An 18605-nucleotide genomic window follows, 5' to 3' on the forward strand; every position below is an offset into this window, starting at 1 on the left:
CAAGCAGCCGGGGAGGTCCCCGAGCATCCCTGCAGCCGGGACGTGGGGAGGCCGGGGCCATCCCCAGAGCCCGTCCGGGATGAGGAGAGCATCTGGCTCCCAAAAATAGCATCCGACCCTGCGCTGTCAGCTGGCCCGTACCTTGGCACCCTCCGCCGCTCAGCTACTGCCGGGACTCACTTTCACCTCCCATGAAATATGAATTTCTTGGCTGCAAAGGAAAGAGAAAAAATATGTCAGGAATCTGTGTTTGGCTTGGCTGCCTGCACCGCGGCGCGCGGGGAGCGCTCGGCCGCCAAAAGGAGGGGTTTCCACCCCAAAATGCCCCGTCACGGCCACCCCTAGCTGGGTCCCGGCGAGTGGGTGGCTTTGGCCAGGCGCGTAGACATAGGGTGCTGTGGGAGTGAGGAAACTGAGGCAGGGATGGAGATGGGGTCCCACCTCCCCCTCTCCTGCATCCCAGCTCCATCCCCTGCCACCGCCTCCACCCGTTGGGGTCCTGCAGACGCGACACCTTGCAGGGGCTCATTGTAACTGCGGTCAGGATACGGCCCCAAGAGGCAGCAAACGGCCTCGCCGGTGTGAGGAGGAGGAGGAAGAGGAAGGGGAGACTGAGGACGGCCAAAGCCCAAACCACAGCACCTGCCTCTGGCAGGTGCTGAGAGAAGCCGCGGGGCAGCTGCCAACCTGCTGCCAGCCAGGCCTGATCCTGCACCCAGCAATGAGCCCACGTCCCCCTCCAGCTCCGTGCCATCCCCAACCCTCAGTGCCCCCCGGTTGGGCAGTGACGTGCCGGTCCCCGCGATGCTCAGCCCCAGGTGGGTAGGCGGTAGAGGAGCAGCCCACCTCCCGTCCATCTCCGTCCCGTACCGCGCCGGATCAGGCCATGCTCCCGAAACAGCACTCGCCTACATTACACCTTGGGAGTGAGCTGGGAAAGGGGTGCTTTTTCCCAGGTTTGGGAAAAGGCAGGAATTTTAAGGGATTGCTGTTACCTCCTTGCCAGCCTCAGGTCCAGCCTGGAGTTAAACCACATTCGTTGCTCCCCAAGAGCACGTGGGTCATATCCAGACTCATCCTGACATTACCCTATTTCCCGGTCAAATAAAGAGAAAAGCAGGATGAGGGGTCTGGCTCTTGCCTGGGCATGATGCAGCGGGTGGGAGTATCTCACCAGGAGGGATGTGACATCTCCCTTACCAGCCCTGGTCCCTGCTTGTCCCCAAGGAGGGAGGCTGGGACCAGGGACCGGGGCTGGCCCCATGCCCGGGCACTGCCCAGGACCAAAGGGACAGGTCTGGGGATGGACAGAGGCTCTTTCTGAGAAAGGCTGGGAAAAGGCTGGAGCATCCCTTGGGCAGAAACTGCAGAGGGAAGGAGCTGAGCCCTGGTGCTGGCAGCTTGAAAAGAACCTTGTAAGAGGGGCTGGGAAAGATGCTGAGGGTGTGCACGTGCACACACACACACACAAACGGTCCTGGATGGTCTGGTCTGGCTGTGTTGGGCAAGAGGTTGTTTCCAGCAGATTTTTCTGGCCCGAGGAGAAGTTGGAAGGTTATTCAGAAAGTTTGTTTCTTGCTCATGATGGTCCAAATTGATTTTCTGGATCCAAACAGCTTTGAATTTCCAAGCTGGTGAGAATCCAGCTTTCGCTCAGGATCCAGATTTTGCAAACAGTCCTAACCCTTCCTCGGCTTATAACGCAGAAATAGTGGAGGAGGGCAGGTCCCTGGGCGGGCACGGCCGAGCCTGGCAGCTCCCCGGGCTCCCCGCGAGATGTGGGGGTGTTGCGAGCCGGTGTCTCGGCACCGTGCCTGGGTTCCCTCCCGAAATTTCGTGCCGCCCGAGCTGGAGGCGCTGCGAGAGGAGGTTGCACATCTGGCAGAGGGGATGCCCCATGGGACGCGGCACAGAGGAGGTGGCTGGGGTGGGGGGGAGAGGAGAAGACGTGAGATACGGCTCAGCCCCGCCTGGAGGTCGCCCCAGCCCGATGTCTGCGTGAAAAGGGACGGAGGGATCAGGGTGACCCGGCAAAGCAAATCCCGTAATTCCCTGGCTGGGCGGTCGCGGGAGCTGGGTGTCAGTCAGCTACGGACGCTCGCTCCGGTCCCATCCCCGGCCGTGGCCAACAGCATCTGAGTCTTTTCCAAAGGAAATAAGATGGCTGGTGATAGAGAGCGGCGAGGCTCTGCCGACGTTTAACTCAGCTTCTTCTCGCCCGTCGCGGAGCGGGAAAAGCAGCCGGGATGTGCCGAGCGGGGCCGGGACCTGCCAGGCTGGAGCTACCCCAGGGGCTGCTGGCAAGGTCAGGGTCAGCTCCCAAAATTCCCCCCCTCCCCAAAGCAAGGGGCTGGCCTGGTTCTGATGTGCTTTGGCATGAGCGAGCGGAGCCCTTCAAAGCATCTGCTTCCCTAAAAAACCAGAGGCGTCGGACATCTGAGACCTCCTTCCCTCCCGCTCACCGAGCCCCGAGACTGTGGCGGGTTTAATCTCCCCTGGTAATCAGCAGAGGGGCTTGGCCTGACAGCAACATCTTTGTACGGTTGAAATAAAGAATGACTTATTTTGACATTTATTTAAGAAATATTAATCTTTCATTTTCCTTCTAAATGCTCCTGTTTGCTAAGGAACTATCTGTTACCTAAGTGCTCCGATAAATCTTCTAAGGTAAAATTACATGTTAGATGCTGCCAGAAGGGTACATTTAAGAATACTTCCTAAATTATCAACTGCATTAATCTTAATTACTTTGGTAAAAGTAGAGTCTGGCATTAGGGTGAACTAAATTGAACGGGTGTTTGTTTGTCTTTATCATATCACATATTTGAGATCATTTAACAGAACGCAGATAAAAGGCGTGCGAGGTACAGAGCAGCTGCCTAATGAAAATGATGGCTCCGGATGACAAAGAGCAGGCGGGAGGGGACCGCAGGAACCCCTGGGGTCCCCGACACAGCAGGACCTGCCTGGGCCAGGGTGGTACACGGGCAGAGGATCACGGCAAAAAAATGTAAAAAATCAAAATTAACTCCTCAGACACCGTTTTGAGCGATAAAAGCAGAAGATCGGAAGGATCAGTGTCCCACCGGGTGCTGGGGGAGGCAAAGGGCTCTGGGTACCAGCACATCCCACATCACCCTGTGGGTGCCCTGGGAACGAGCCCGCATCCTGCCAGGGTGCAAACAGACAGAGTGGGATGCACCAAAGCACGTGCTCAAGTTTTTTGCTGAAATTTGGCCGCTGTCCGGCTTATTTGGAGAACCGCGGCATGCCTGAGTAGGCCCAGGCCCTCACTTCGAGATGAGTGCATCACTCAGTATTTTAAGGCACAGAAAGGAAATTAAGCATGGGATTAAGTGCTCTCTTTCACTGGGGCCTTGGAAAGGTATTAAATCTTGCTGCGATGAAATCTCGCCATCTCCCCAGGTCTGCGTGACCCAGGCAGATTTGTTATCAAAGCGGAGTGAATTTGCATAAGCCAAAAAGGAGGATTTTCCTCTCCCTTGCTCGCTTTTGTTTTAAATTTAACAAAAATTTGTCCACTGACACCCCTGTGCACGGGATGCTGAAGGGGAGCTGGTGGAAGAAGGGGAGAAATGATTCTGTGCGCTGCTGAAGATGCAGATAAAGGATGGATTTTGGGGAAGAGCAGCCCAGCGGCAACACCTTGACCATCTCCAGCCCTGGCTGACCCCCTCGGGCATCGCCAGGGTACGGCACGTTGGTGTCCCACACCACCGTATCCCCCTCACCCCACTTTCCCGGGATAGGGTCCCGCTCCGCATTTCCCTCCTAGCCTTCCGTGACCCCCCAAAAAGGAAGAAAAAAGCAAAAAAGCAAAGGCAATGACACCATTCCCAGGCCAATATCACGTTTCCTTCCTCCCGGCAGAGCCTGGGTCTGCTCCAAGCTGCCTTCCCCTCCGCTCCCGCTCCCAGCCCTGGTCAAACGGGGACAGGAAACCCGAGAGCAATGAGCACATCACCGGTATTTTCACCCAAGCCTCATTTAGCTCGTTATCCTTTTGGCATCCTTCTCCTCCCCTCCGCTCGGCGGCACGGCTGCAGATCAGAATCTGCCCCACGTTCATTTGGCCAGTTCTGCCTTTGGGCAGGCACACGCACGCACACACGTATCGCCGAGTGAAATTAATTGGCTCATCGCAATTAACGCAGTCACAGACTTCAATTGGGGTCAGCTGGATGCCTGTCAGCGAGCGCACGAATCCAGCCCTCACCCATCGGGGTGCTGTGAGCCCCCATCACTGACCCAGGAAAGCCGCTTTCCTGCAGGTCTCATCCTGCTGCTGACAGCGATCCCCAGCGACCCTGGTCTTGCTGAGCCCCACGCAGAGCCGGGTTTAGCAGATGGAGAGAGCGGCGTTTCACGCCGGGGCTTAGACGGACCAAAGGCAGCACAAGGACCACGAGCAGCACGAGGAGCATCACGGCACCGGCCAGCAGCGATGCTCTGAGCGCACCGACCAAGCCGGTTCGGATGATCTTGTCACCCCTCCCCGAGCTCAGGCCGGAGAGATGACCCGCCGCGGGAGCCCTTCCAAGGCCATCCCTGGTGACACAGACCCCTCATCCCTTCCAACCCACCCCCGGCATCATCCCGGGGAATCCCACCCATCCTGGTGGTACCCGACGGCCGCAGCGGTCACCCCAGCCCGGAGAGCAGGGATGCTCCCGTCCAGCCTGAACTAGTTACCGGAGGATCTGATAGGAGGAGACTGCTGCTAGATTTGGGGGCTTTTAAGCTGTCAACTTTCCTATAATTATTAGCAATGTTTTAAATAAGCTCTCTTCTGAAATTTGCTTCTGAAAGACAAGATTAATGAGCATTTCCTTTGGGGATTTATTGCACTGTTAATTATTCTCTTCCAGAAATTTGGTTCAGAATATTATCAGCTTTTTTTTTTTCAATTAAAAGTGATTATAATTTGCTCTATATAAAAGAAAAGTGGATTTAAAAAAAAATATTATAATATCCCCCCTTCCTGATTAAGTATAATAGTCAAGTGATGGAGATAAAAGTAGCCAGTGGCTCTGGCAGGCCACGCCGTGCAGACGCGAACTTGGCTTGTCCCCCCCCCCACCACAGCAGCAATATTCCTGGTGGGGTCCAGCTCTTGGGATAACGCGATGCACAGAGGCTGACTTGCAATTTATGGAGATTTCCTGCAGAGGGAAGCAAAGGTGTCTGCAAGCAGCCGCCCAGCGCGGTGCCAACTTTGGACAGGGGGTTCAGGGAGGAGAAGGCTGGCGATGGTGAGACCCAGCGATGCTGTTCCAGCAGCCACCTTCTCCCAAATAATCTTTGGCTGCGATTTCAGGGCTTGTGGTAGGAGATGCTCCACGGAACACCAATCCCTGTCGGCTCACGTAGTGGGAAGGTGTCGGTAAAAATGGTGATTTCTCTTTTCACCGAAAAAAATGCCTTTCTGCACCAGGGAATCTGTGGGATTTGATGGGGGACCCAAGCAGGGACAGCCCTGGAGAAGGGGCTCAGGTCGCCAAAACGCAGCCCGGGCCAGGCACCAGCGCCTCGCCGGTTCACAGGCTGTTTGCCCTCCCCAGCAGACATTCCTCGTGAGTCTCCCAAATGCAAAACATTCAGAAAATGCTCCAAATACAAATGCTTGCTTGGTGGGGGACGGATCTGATTACACCCAGGGCACAGGGGGGAGCAGCCCCATGCAGGACTTTGCTGGAAAACACCCTGCAGAGTGCACAAGACCCCGAGACCACGTCCACTGCAAGGTTTGCTTTAACCCCAGACTCTCCCTGCAAAAGCCCCGCTGCTTGGCTTGGCTAGTAGAAAACAAACAAGATGTCGAGCTAAATGCAAAGGGTAGCCAGGACATGACTCGTACCGACACGTCTCTCACCGGGACAGGCAGATTTGGTGGGTCCCTGGTCAAGTTGTGGCCGGGGTGACCCATGGGTGCTGTCTGTGTCCCCTGGCATACAGAACTCCGCTGGTGATGGGATGCTCTGGGCTACGTGGACGTGCTTTGGGTGCCACCCGCCCTGAGGACCCAAGGCACTTGATGCCTTGGAGGGCTTTGAGCAGCAAGCTGGGATCACGTACCCGTGCCCAGATGCCTGGGTGAGAGGCACATCACAGATCAAATGGGATCACAGGGGGCTTGCAGCCCGACCTCTGCAAGCACGGTGTGCATTGCCCATCTCCCAGCACACCTTCCCTCTGCCAACCCAAACATGCCGTTCCGGAGCACTGGGACCTCCGACTGCAATGCCGTGGGTATTCCCCCTCATCCAGCCCCCACGAGCTGGCACCACTGGCTTGCATCATCTGTGACATCCCTGCAAAATCCCTGCCGCTCTCAGGAGCGATGCCGGCTCCGTCCCCTCCCGCGGGAGCCCCGGTGCTCGCAGCCGGCGTCGTGCAGCCATCCTCGGCTGCCTGTGACCTGCAGCTACGGCACAGATCCTGCTGCAAAACCCTCACGGCCGCATCCCTCCCCATCGCTGCCGGAGAGCAGGGACCCCACCAGCGCCTGCAGAAGAGGGGACTTTAATACCATTTAATTTACTGCCTATATTTACTCCTTTCTGTAAGTAATGTCCTCTGCTTGGCCACAGAAAAACCAACCGGGAGCAGATCCTTGCTGCCCAGCCCTTGGTTTACGGCCTCTCCAGAACATTTCCCCACTGCTCAGCCAGCGGCACGCGTCAGCACCGTGCCATCCTCCCCGTGCCAAAGGGGAAGCAGACGGCTCATGGGCCGGGGAAAGAGGAGCACCTGCGACGAGGGAATCACATCCCAGAGAGCAGGGGAGGCAGCTTGGGAATTTTGGGGTTTCCCCTCCTTGAGGCTCCCTCTCCCACCTACGGGGCTGGGATGCACCCGTGAGTACCGTGTCACCATGGGGAGCTGCACCCATGGGAGGTGGGAGCGGGGCTGTTGTGATTTTGGTGGAGAATGACCCGGTTTGGCTTCCTCCGGCTGGGGCTGCTGCCTGAAGCCAAGCTTGCCATCGCCTTCAGCACCTTACAAGGTGTTTCCCTGGGATTCGTGGCCCGTGGGAAGCAGGAGGGATGTGCCACCCGGGAAACCGCAGCTTGAGGTCGGGCATTTAGGAAAGGGCTCGATCCTCAGACTCCAACATCACCGCAGCTCCTCGCCAGGACAGTCCCTGAGCTCTGTCTTGTCTGAGCTACAAAACACACTGGCTACCCCAGTGGCATAGGCATGGGGGGATCATTGCATTTCAGGCAGTGGGACCCCGAAAAATAAGCTGCCCTGATGCAGCCCCCTCCCGTCCCGGCTGGCTGCGGACGCCGGCGCTGAGAGATGCTCTCTGTTCTCAACAGGAGCAGAAACGCTCAGGGCCAAGAAAAACGCGCGGAGCTATAAAAAGGCTGGTGAACAGAAGGACATTCATGGCGAACTTCAATCGGCCGCTTCGTAAAGATGCCGGTGGCGGTCGGGAGGGTTACACGGTCCCGGCAGCCGCAGCCGGGGAGCAGCGGACAGCTGCCAGCCTCGGGCAGCAGCGGGAACAGCGAGCAGCTTGGTCCTCCTCTGCCTGCCAACGTGATGCGGACGTGTCAAACACCAGCGATATAAAAGCGGGATGGATGTGCACGCCTTGCTGCTGCATCCCTGGTTTGCGAGGTGAGGAGGAGCTGGACCAAAATCCATCCGCGTTTTCCGTCGTCTCTCCTGGAGGGTGACGGCAGCCCGTGGCTGCAGAGATCCTCCCGTGCCGTGAAAAATCAAAGCTGGGCGGCCACTCGGGTCAGGTTTGTTTGCAGGTGCCAAACACGAGTCCGGCACATGCCTGAAACTTCAAAGGGCGAGTAATGAAAAGCATTTTGCCGATGGGTTTCCAGGCACACGCAGCCCTTCCTGCTGGTCCAGCTGCTGGGTGGCAGATGTGGGGACACATCCCTGTGCCCCAGCCGTGGCAGGAGAGGGCATGAGCCAGGCGATACCAAGGTGGAGAAAATCCACCCAGAGGCTCCGTGCTATTTCTTCTGCTTTTTTTTCTTTTCTTTTTCACCAGGCACCATCCATGAGCAAGCGCGGTCGAATAATGCCAATATTCATCGCCCAGACAAGCCCGGGCTCTGTTTGCTCGGGAGGCACGTTTTCTCCAGAGACACGCTGAGCGACAAAATCCCCTTCCTCACACCGGTGTATTTTTCTTTCATCAGTCAAAAAAAATTAGCAGAGGATATTTCAGAGGGTTGAAGAATTGCATCCTGCAAATATTTTCCTTTTGCTGGTGCTGCATGAGGTGGAAAAGCACTCGGGGTCCAAGCCCATCCCTGCTGTGTCGGTCTGGGTACCGGTCTGGGACAACATCCCTCCTTAGCATGTGCTTGCAAGATGCAAAGCGAGGACTGGGAATTTCCCTTCTGCTTCAGGATATGGTTTTCAGGCAGAGCAGGGCGATTTTAAGATGTTGTCTCAGGGAGACCAGGTCTGAGGAAAGGATGCTGCTGCCCTTCCCACAGGGAAAATGCAGATGCAGCCACTCCCGGGGCTGAATCCCAGCCGTGAGGTGATGCTGCAAGCAGAAAGTGGCTGGAAAGCACAGAAATGGGCTGGGGATCTGGCCATTGCCCCCGGCCCAGGGCGGGCAGCATCGCCACGGACCGGGCTCCGTGCTTTCCCGTGCGTCTCATCCCTTTCCTCATCTTCGGCCACTGAAGGAGGAATGAAAAAGAACGACCTCCCCTGCCCCCAACCCTCTGGGAGTCTGGAAAAAAATGTGTATTTTTATATCCTGGCTGGAAAACCAAATTCTTCCAAACAGTGACAATTAAAAAAAAAAATAAATCTTGCTTCTGAAAAACGGGTGAAGCCCACTCATTACTGGTTTCTCTCCAGACCCCAGTGACAGGCAGATGCGGGTAGCAGAGGGCAGGGGGTCGGGGCATCACTCTCCGTCTGACAGGCCATGCTTATCCCGGGATTACTTTTCCTCCCTGCAGAAAGCATCCCAGACAATACCTAATGCTGTGGACACCGGAAACTATTTATTTCCCTCAGCTATTTAGCAACGACCAAACCAGTGCTAATGCAATATTACTAAACCCCGCATACTTTTACAGTGAATTCACAGACAAAGAGTTTTTTTTTTAACTTCACCTGGAGATTTAATGCTGCTGGGAGCGGGCAGGAGATATTTGCAGGGAAAAGCCGGGTGGGATATTCATGCCGGCATGGGGATGGGGCTGCGGACCAAATAACTTCATGCATCTCTCATCTGCCCCACTCCTTTTTCCTCTGTTTTCCAGCAAAACGTTGCAACTAATAATTTTCACACATGGTGTGAGAGCTGCCGTAAAGTGGCTGCTTATTTCATTAACAGCCGCCGGCTGCTATCGGGTTTAGGAAAAGGGGGTGTTGGAGAAGGGCCGCCCGCACCCCGCGGGGTATCGCTTTACCCCACCGCTTCCTGCCCAGGTGAACCCACACAAACCCGCCTGTGTGATGGAAAACATTCGGGACCCGAGACACGTTTCCAACCGAAAACACAGGCTGCGATTCAGCTTCCCTCCCCTGCCTTCCAAGACGTCCTCCTTTTAACACAGAAAGTGGCATTTATCTCGGGATTCCTCAAACCCACAGTATAAAAAAATATATATATATATAAAAAAAATTACATATAGATCTAGGAGTCTGCCTGCGCCCCGCTGCCCATCTCCTCGGGGCAGGCAGCGCTGCCTGCAACGCATTTGCCCCCCCGGGGCTGTCGGTGCCCCTCGTGTGCCTGGGGATGCTGGAGGGATGCTCCCAAAACAAACCACCCCGTGCAAGCAACCCTACAATAACAAGCCAGCGCTGAGATCAGCCAGAGGGAAACGGGTTCACTGTCCCAGGTCCTCCCAAAAAAGAGCGGAGCTGGGGAGACGGAGACACGGCGAGAAGACAACTCCCTCGCGCCCGCGTCTGCTCCCGGTACATCCCAGCATCCTGACACCCAGCCTGCCGTCCCCCGAGCCACCCTTTAATCTTCCTCGCCGCGTGTTTCTAAACTGAGAGTTACAATGATCGACCAGAGCAAGGCTTTGGTTTGTTGTTTTTTTTTTTGAAGCTGCTTTGCAAAAACACATTCTAAAGAGGAAAATGCGCTGCCTGCCTCTGCCCCAGGATAGGGCCAGCAAGCACGGTGGGGGCTGCAGGGGATGCGAGGACTTTGCCTGTCGTGCCTCACCAGGGCCAAGCCCAGGCACAGCTTGGGGGTTACTTTTCCCTTTCATCGGATGCCAGGTTTCAGCCCAGGATTTATACGGTCAAATCCAAAATCCCTGGAAGGCAGGGCTTGGCGCGGTGGGAACACAGATGCTGCCTTTACCCCGCTGCTGTAATTATGCCACCAAACTTAGAAAGCAGCGGAAGAGCCGTATGTAGCGCTACAATTAGGAGGCTGTTTAATTGCAGTGCAATCGCGTATTGTTTTCTTCTCCCTGGCTCCAGTCGCCAACAACCAGCTGAGCATCAGGAGCCACATTGCAAACCCAGGCACGCCGGCTCCCCGGTGCTCCCCTCTCGTGCATCCTCTGAGCATCGCTGCCGTGGTGATGCACGTGGCCAGACGGCTCTGGGGACAACCGGCTTGGCACCCCAAAAGGGGACCCATCACAGATGTACAGCCGCGTTGGGTCAAGAGCAGCAGGCAGACCTGGCTGGAGCATCCAAGCGGGGAAGGAGCCACCAAAATACATATCTGCTTGATGAAAGATGCTTTCTTCCAGCAACAGACGTCGTTCCCCTCTCTCTGGGACTCCCCTTCTCCTGCCCAAGGCACATGGGCTGGCCTCGGGAGCAGCCAGGAATGATTTCTCCCTGTCAGCCTGGAGATTTAAATGGATATATGCGTGGGAACCAGCAGCAGCAATGGAGACAACATGGGAGAGCAGCTGATTTATATCGCGTTGCCCCTGCAAACACTGTGCATAAATCTGCTGCTTTTCAAGGCAAAGCGTGAATCGGAATAGTTCAGCTCAACTTCGCTTTATCTCCTCGCTGCATGACTCATCCTCGGAGCGTCAAGTTGGGTTTCCTACGGAAAAGTGACGGATGTACACGACCAACGGACTGGCTTTGCATCGGGGATTTCACAGTGCCCGGCAGGAACGGTGCCACCGCCAACTCCTTTGTTGTATATGAAGAAAATGAGGATCCAAGAGGAAAAACCCAGTTGTTCCCAGTCTGACACAGGCAGGTGCACACTGGTTTGGGCAGAGCCGACTCGGGTCCCCTGCTCTTGCCTGCAGATGTTGTCACATCCCCGAAGTTTAAGCTGGAGCAAAGCCCCCCGAGAGGCTCACCAGCCCCAAGGCTGCAAGAAGCTTCCACGGATTTATCCAGCTGCGGCACCAGGAGGAGGGATGTGCGGGGAGATCCGGAGCACATCCCCGGTGTCGGCAGCCTGGTCGGGGCTACGCGACCCAGACAGAGGTGGAAAACACGAGCAGGACCTGGCATCTTCTGCAGGACGGCTCTAGGTTTAGAGCGCTGCTGAAAGGAGGGATGATAATACTCAAATATCAGGTTTAAAGCATTCTGAAAGTGGGAGCAGGTCTGGGGAGAAAGATGGAGAGAGCTTTGTGTTCCCACCAGGGCTAGGGTCTCCTCCAAGCCTCTCCCCAGCTGTCCTCAGGCAAGGCCCTTTAAAATGAACAGGCACGGTGACTTAAGTTCACATTTTATCGTTTCAATCCTAGAAGCATGTATAATGTTTAGCAGTTGGCAAACGGGGCCGGGCAGCCTCCCGTCGCAAAGACTGAGACACCCAACAACGCTGCGAGTCCTCTCCGCGGCGGTGGCAGGGGCTTTGCCGGAGGAGCCGGACGCATCTCCTGCACCGTGCAGGAAGGCAGCTTCTTTTGTTTTCACAGCTGATGTCAGGTCTGGAGAGGCTGCCGCGGAGCTACGCTGGCGAGGAAACGCGGCAGAGGGTCGGCTGGCAGCTGTGGCCGTCGCTGCCTGCACCTGGGCTCGTCTCCGACGCGCGCCGATGGGGAGGCTCCTGGATCTGCGGCACGGCGGGATGCAGAGGACGCTTTCCAGGGATAAGCTGCCGCTCCGAAGTCCTTGCCGAGCTCTGCGTGCTCGGGAGGAACGGCAGCATTGCTGGGTGATGCTCTAGCAAGATACCAACATGGAGAGCCACCGATGTTTTGCAAAGCACTTCAGAAGCTGCCTGCACTATCGCTCGCTGGAAGACACTGGAGGAGCACAGAGGACCGGCTAGACCCTGGTCTCATCGCCGTGATGTCCTCAGTCCTCCTTTCCCCGGGCTGCGTTGCACGCACAGCCTGCGAGGGAGGTTACTCGGAGATGGGGATGGAGAGTACGCGGCGGGGAGCCTGGGTGCAGCCGGCAGCGTGGACGCGGCGAGAGCTGCATGGACGGCCACGAAGGGAGAGATGTCCCAGGGATGTGCAACCACCCCGGGCCCTGTGGCAGCAAGGATGCTGCTCAGGGAAAAAAATTGGCTCCGGAGAAAGGCCAGAGAACCTCTTCCCTTCCGACCTTTAACAATCCGCTCTCAGTAAAGTCATGGGCAAAACGAAATATATATATATATATATATATAAAAGCAGACTGTCTGGGTTTCCCTTCATTGCACCCTGCTGTTGAATGTTTCCCAGAAGGGTGCGGAGAGCTTGGCCAAGCCCAACACACGCCTGTCCCCAGCAGCCAGTGTCACAGTGCAACGGCCATCGGCTTGTCCTCCTCTGCAAAAACAACAGGCGAAGAAAGAGCACTTTTGTTTCTTCCTCCTCTATTGACACAGCTGGGAGGGCTGGAGCTGGGGGAGGTTCCTCCTCCAGAGGGCCAAGAGCCTCCGCACACTCACTTTGTAGCTCAGGCGATGCTGGAAGAGGCAAAGCTCCTTCGCCCACCTCACACAGGCTCGCTGGGCGCAGGCAGAGCATCCCTCAGCCTGTGCTGGGATCCCGAACGAGGTGGCAACGGGGAAAGACGTGACCCCAGCAGCTCCTGGTGGGTCCTATTATATCTGGGAGCCCCGGGAAGGACCGTTCCTGGGATGACGGTGATGTGCAACCCCAAAGCTGCAGCTGTGGGTGCCATGCTGTGCAAACCGAGTCCAGCCAAGCCACCGATCGCTCTTGCTACACCCGTCCCCGTCCAAGCCAGGGATGCTCCTATGACCCCAGGGGATTTGCACTGGGTGCCGTGCTGAGCTTTCTGCACGAATGACCCACTGGCCTTCGCCTTCCCCTTCCCCGCAGCATCTTCCCGGCTCAGTCGGACACGGCACGATGCCGGCACAGACGGGTCCAGTGGCCAAGCCGGCGTGTGCCCACCGGCTCAGCCAGCTCCTCGGCCAGCCCAGTGTCACTCTACTTTGAACATGAAGTCACCGAACCCTCCTCTCCCTTCAGTTTCTGTTGAAGAATTTACTGCGCTGGCTTTAGCAGATGTCCAGTGCAGCCATTCTATTGCCATTTATTCTAAGCTCCCCACTCAGTGCTGTAACGACACGGGAAAGAGATTACTTAATAAACCGTAGAGAGGAGCTATACGTTTCCCCATAAATAAACCCTTAGGTGTTGCACATGTTTGCAAAGCGCCACGATTAGCTAGGATTTCAGGAAGAATCCGGTTCAATCTCTTAGGGCAGAACATGCCCTCCAAGCCAGACTCGGGGCCTCGTCCAGTCAACATTTAAAAGCATGAAGCATCCTGCTTCACAGCCCCCCGCGAGCATCCCCTCCAACCATCCCTCTCCCGGGATTTTGCCACTGACTTCCATGGAGCTGGGGCTGAATCTGGCTGCCCGGCCATTGCGTGATTGGTGGGTTTGCTCCTCTTCGCCTCTGGCCTCCGAGGCAAGAGACAAATGCAAAGCATTCCTTTATCTCCCTGCCTCTACCGAATGACAGGCAAAGCAATAAAATGCATTTTTTTATAGAGCTGTAAATTTAATTTCCTTTTAAACCATTTGCTTCCACTTATAACTCAATGGAAATCCTGCGCTGCTGGCAAAGCTGCAGCATCCCTGTCCTGCCATCAATGTATAGAAGCAGAGGGCTGCAGTTTTTGGAAGAGCTTAAAAGTTGATGGAAGGGAAGATGGGGTGGGGGAAGAGAGGAAAATTCTTAGGGCATTAAGGGCCTATTTTCCATCTTCCTTGTGAACCTTCCTCAAGGGAAGAGCTTGAGCTGCTTTATGGGGACACAATTAAAGCCATCTCTGTCTGCAGGACAAAAGTTCAGCCCCAGACTTTGCTGCAAAGCCGACGACGCTGGTTGTGAGAAGGAGAAAAATGATGATTTTTCTGGCCTGAAAAACCGCACAAGGCTTTAGACTTGGTGCTAAGAAGCAAAAATAAGCAGCGTAGGCTCATGCACATGTCCAGCATCCTTACACCATCAGAAAACCAGAGGGAATTTTCCCAGTGAGCGAGGCAGTGGCACCGGGATCACCCACCCTCGGCATGGGAGATCAACCTCGGCACGAAGCGGCGGGTGTTGGGCTGATCCTTCGGCGCGGACCCTTCCTTCAGCAGGACATCGATTAGGGCAGAGCCCGCTGCTCGGCCACCCCTCCTCCGAGCTCCTCGTTAGTGTGTCCCTTGATGGGGCTGACGGGAAGCAAACGAAGGGCTGCTACGGCATGTCGGCCCCCACACACCTCAGCCCAAGGCTGTGCGTGTCCTCCATCAGCACCTGGAGCCGGCGCCGAGCCGTGGGCATGCTCTGGGCACCCGTTTTGTGTCTCCTGCCCAAAGAGGGTGGCCGTGTCCCCATCACCTACCTGGGACCTGAGGACTCCTCTGTCCTACTTGGGCTCCTCTCGAGCTCCAGACGTGCGGAGCTCCCTGGTGTGGCAAATTCCAAGAGCTGGAGAGGCCATTCCCGCTTGTCCCAGGCAGTTTCTCCTGCGCTCCTGCTTGTCCCGTGCCACTCGAAGGCAGCAGGCTGCTTACCGGGTGCTGGATCTGTGGGAGAAGGGAGCAACCCGGCTCAGCGGGGAACGACCGCATGGGGATGCTGGAGATGGGCTCCAAGTCACCGCCGCAGGGACATCATCCTGCCACCCCGGGGTACCGAGTCCAAAGTATGGGAGCTCCTTTGGAAGAAGCTCTGATGGAGAAGCTGTTCTGGAAAGCCAGCGCAGGGATTCTGGAAGAGCCCCCCAGCCCGGCTGAGAGGAGGATGCTGCGGCAGGGTTCGCGGGGGGGGGTCCCACCAAAGCTCCGCGGTGCTGCCCCTGCTGAAGCCAGCACCCCTGAGGGGACGGCAAGGGGAAAGCGAGCACCCACGCGTGCTGCCATCCCTCCTGCCTGCAGTCTGCCTGCCTCGCTGCTGGTGCTGCCAGGCTCTGCCAAGCTGGGTGCTCTGGCTGCCAAAACCCGAGAGGTGCCGCGTGCCGAGGGATGCAGGCCCCCTTCTCCCTGCTCCTAGCTCTATTTTTTTATCCTGCTTTTTCAGTTGAGTGATGAGGAATGAGGACAAAAAGGCTCAAGACAGATCCACAGGGGCCACTGCTGTCTCTGCTGCTGCCGGTACCAGACTTCAAGTCCTCCTCTCCAGCCCATCACCTCCCCCAGGGATGCTCACCAGGCTGGCACAGGGCCTCTGGCCACGCTTTGGGATACCTGCCTGCAGCCCAACACCCAGCACCCTCCTCGCCCCGTGCTGGGGGAAGAGCTGCTTGCAAGCACCTTCAAATCCCTCGTCCCTGCTCTCCAAACCTGCATTATTTCAGCGAATATTCAGGTTGTTCTGGGGCACAGAGACCCCCGTCCTGCTCTGTGCCTGTGCAGCATCCCAGAATGACATGCCCTGGACCGTCAAAAAATAGAAGTGAATAAACAAGCAGTAACAGTTACACTTTAAGCCCAGCTTAAGGCATTGCACAAATCAAGCTTGATTCATCTCTACATCCCAGGAGGTGGCTGCATGACCCACAGCTTATGGATGCTGCTCGTTAGCACCGTGGGACTCGTTTGCAAACCCAGCTGAGCCCATCCACGTCCCTGTTAATCCACTACAGGTGAGCAGAGCTCCCAGCACCGGCTGCTCGAGGCCGCTCCCATCCCGGAGCCTTTTGCTGCTGCTTTGGGAAAGCTTTGTGCTGTTGCTTCCAGCTGGATCCACAGCACCTCCGAAACAAGATGTAAGGGTGCCTTTTTGGGGTGAAATTTTGGGAAGGCAGCCACAGGAGCAAAGCAGAAAGGGGCTTTACAATGACCCAGACGAGCGCAAGCCTGAAAACATCATCCCATGCAGCTCCTTTGGAATCAGGATGTGACCCGTTTCCACCGCCCCAGGTCACAGCGGCAAGGCCAGATGTTCAAAACAGCAGCAGAGCACCCAAATCTTACTCAGGCCACAGTCCTGGGCTCCCTGAAGCATTAAATCTCCCCAGGCAGCTGCGAGCTATGTTCTCGTTTCTTCTACAAGCTCCCAGCCCAGGGTGCGAGTGGTCCCAGCTGAGCCCTTGGACATCCCTCGGTGGCCACAGTCCTCGGATCTGAAGTGGGGGTGATCCATACCAAAGCTGCACCCGGTGCTGAAGGTTTAAAATCCCCAGAAGTTTAAAGCGTGATGTGAAGCCCACTTCAAAGAGCTGCAGCTTCCTACTTGATAACATCAGGACTCTGGATCAAAGGCTGCGTTCTAGGAAGTCCAGCAAGGGAAGGAAAAATAAAATTGCTTCCTCTAGAGCATTCCTCGCCGCTGAAAATCAGCTGCTGGTTTAGGAAAATTAGACCATCGTGTTAAAATTATAGATGATGCTGAAGAGTGCTTCTCTAACGGCTTTACAGGGTTTGAAAGTGGTTTGCAGAGGGAAGGGGTGGCAGCAGTTCTCCGGTGCTGTTTGAACCCAGTCTTGCACATCAGGGTACATCCAGCTCAGGCTTGTGCGGGTATGTGGCTCCCGGTTTCTCCCATCCCGAAAGGGACAGGAGCGAAGGGGAAGGCTGCAAGGACAGCCCGGGATGGAGCAGGCAGCTGGGGACAGAGGGGCACTCAGCCATGCACGGGGACCCATGACCCAGCACGGGATGTCCCTGGCAGGTCTGGGGTTTGGGAGCATCCCATGCCCCTCGGTGCCTCTCGGCAGCTGGAGGCAGATATTCCTCTTTTTAAGGCTGCTTCTGTGCCAGCTACAGGCCGTGGGCTTTGCAATCCTCCCTGCTTTTAAGTGTTCCCAGTTGGCTGGTCCCTGCTGGGTTTGATATCGGCGCTCTGGTATGCCGGCGCTGGGATCTGGACTTTGCTGGAAGCCACCCCGGAGAACAGCCTCATCTCATCCTCCAGCCCCGATAATAAGGTGAGAGCGAGCAAACCTCACCCAGCTGGGAGTTTTTCGCCCAGGGCACCGCACGAGGCTGGGCTCTCCGGGCTGGGGGATGCCTGAAAGCCATCGCCACATGTGGATGGAGAACAAGTTGTCACCCCGGGATGTCCTTGTCCCTGCTCGCCCGGACGACGCAGCATGGGAACTCTGCCCACAGCTCCTCCAAAAGCACTTGGTCCTGCATGGCTGCTGAGGGAAAGGGGCATGGTGTTGCCTCCTCTGTAGTTCTCACGTGGCCAGCCTGGCATTTCCGAATGAATTTTGCAGGACAGTGACCGTCTCGGCCCACTGGGAATCTCAAAGCCCCAAGAAATATCAGCAAAATGGCCACGTGCAATAAAAAGTCAAAGTCAACCAACACAAGAAGAAGCTGCGGGCGGTGCTGGTGCCCTGAGTTGACCACGGGCAGAGGTTTTCCTCCTGGCTTTGCAAATGCCATCGCTGAGAGTCAGGGTAAAAGCAGACCGCCCGTTTCATAAAGCCGGCTCTAACCACACCACCTTGAAACAATCCCATTTCACCCCTCCAGCAAAACCCCAAAGACCCTGCAAAAGCCTGCGAATGCCCCGAGCCCTGTGCCGTGCGGGTGGGCTTTGCACCGCCCCGATGGAGCAGACCCCCTGGCACCAACAACCACGTGCAACTCCGGAGGCGTTTGGGATGCTCAGAGCCACCCTGTGCCACCCGACGCTGCCAAGAGCAGGGAGAAAGGGTACCGAGGACAAATCCGGGGGGCAGATGTACCACGACAGCACGTGCCATGCGCGCATACCATCAATCATTGCTGAAATCCCTCCTGCAAACCCATCCTTTCCTCTGCCTTAATATTCTGGGATGCGTTTGCCAGATCCCCATCCCGAGCGCAGGCAGGGGCTGCAGCAGAGCCCGGACCCGGGTGGGCTAGAGCTCCTCCTCGCCCTCCTGCCCCTCATTTCGCATCCCACAGCACGCGGGGACAGCAGATCCTTTCTCTGCTCTCCACCTCCGCAATGATTAGTGCCTTTCAGGAACGGGTTTGGTTTTTTTTTTTTTTTTTTTTTTTTTGGCGAGCCGGCCCCAGATGAATAGCTCTGGGCAGAAGCGAGCAGACAGCATCCCCTGTATTCCACCCTTCATATGAAAACCAGATGCCACGAGTACGGTTACAAATCAAAGCTGACAGGGGGACGAGAGGTTTACTTAGGAATTGAGAGAGGGCACGAAACCTTTCAAACGGGGCTACCGTGCAGCTCCCCCCAACGCACAAACACCAAATTGTACCAACCCTCCCGCCGCCC

General features: G+C 56.3%; 1 protein-coding gene across 4 annotated transcripts in view; it reads right to left on the reverse strand.

The window, feature by feature from the left end:
* The window catches only part of ZNF469 (zinc finger protein 469), a 255902-nt gene that overhangs the window by 18811 nt on the left and 218486 nt on the right, over nt 1-18605 (reverse strand). For 3 of the 4 annotated variants that reach the window (XM_075039861.1, XM_075039860.1, XM_075039862.1), the window contains one exon: nt 142-211. The gene's annotated coding sequence lies outside the window, so the exon portion shown is untranslated. Of the gene's footprint in view, nt 1-141; nt 212-14775; nt 14862-18605 lie in introns of those variants that run through there. The other variant, XM_075039863.1, reaches the window with a different exon arrangement.

The sequence above is a fragment of the Buteo buteo genome, chromosome 11 (assembly GCF_964188355.1).
Source record: "Buteo buteo chromosome 11, bButBut1.hap1.1, whole genome shotgun sequence".
In the NCBI taxonomy this organism is placed as follows: Eukaryota; Metazoa; Chordata; class Aves; order Accipitriformes; family Accipitridae; genus Buteo; species Buteo buteo.